We start from the raw sequence: 796 nt of genomic DNA, 5'->3' as shown, positions 1-796 counted from the left end.
ACAACCAGTCCCGTAATGTCAGCAGCTCTTCTGCTCAAACTGGTTTAGTGGCTTGTTATGAAATGTTTTCACACAGCTTGTTCTAAGACACAATTTTACATTTCAGATGCAAACATGAACTAAAGATGGTAAATAAGCCCCTCTGTGCCACAACCAAATACTTCTAAATATTCTTTATTTAACAAAAACATAAAGCACAACCCGCCTACTGACAATGAGGCCAGTGTGGACAAACTACTGTACAGTAGCAAAAGCTGGATTCTGTCCAAACATCCATTTAAAAACAATCTAAACACATAATCAAGCTCAAATCTGTAAACTCGGAACAAAGTGATGATCTAAAGTGCTTTTTATATATATTTAAGAAAAGATACAAGACAGCAAGCAAACTGAAAACTGATACTGTGATATGCATAATACTTTTCCTTCACAAAAAAGTCCAGTGTGAAAAATGTACAGTTTATAGTTATAAAACAAATGAAAAAAAAAAAACCAACAAAAAAACAGTGAAATAATTTGCCTCTCGGGTACATCGCTCAATCATTTTCCATAAAACCATTCAACTAGTCAAAGCCTTTTCTTAAATTATTGGTTTTTGGTATTATTGTTTTGGAACAGCTGTTCAAAACCTTTTAGCATCCTTTACACAACTTTTATCACCCGTCCACATCCCAAACCCTCAGTGCTTTTTTTTAAGCCCCCCGCAGACTCATTACATATCCACACATGTCTAAAACTTTCTCACCTTCATACTGTTTTCCTTTATTTTCACTTCCTGATCAACAGCATCGACATA

General features: G+C 34.8%; 1 protein-coding gene across 1 annotated transcript in view; it reads right to left on the bottom strand.

The window, feature by feature from the left end:
- Window positions 1–252: 252 nt before the first annotated feature.
- Window positions 253–796, bottom strand: part of arl4aa (ADP-ribosylation factor-like 4aa) — a 2724-nt gene continuing 2180 nt past the window's right edge. The window contains exon 2 of the mRNA XM_079241227.1: window positions 253–796. This exon is cut by the window's right edge and continues 851 nt beyond it. The gene's annotated coding sequence lies outside the window, so the exon portion shown is untranslated.

This window comes from Telmatherina bonti, assembly GCF_933228915.1.
Source record: "Telmatherina bonti genome assembly, chromosome: 5".
NCBI lineage: Eukaryota > Metazoa > Chordata > Actinopteri > Atheriniformes > Telmatherinidae > Telmatherina > Telmatherina bonti.
The sequence above is the reverse complement of the archived record's forward strand: the minus strand, read 5'-3'. Positions and strand labels throughout refer to the sequence as shown.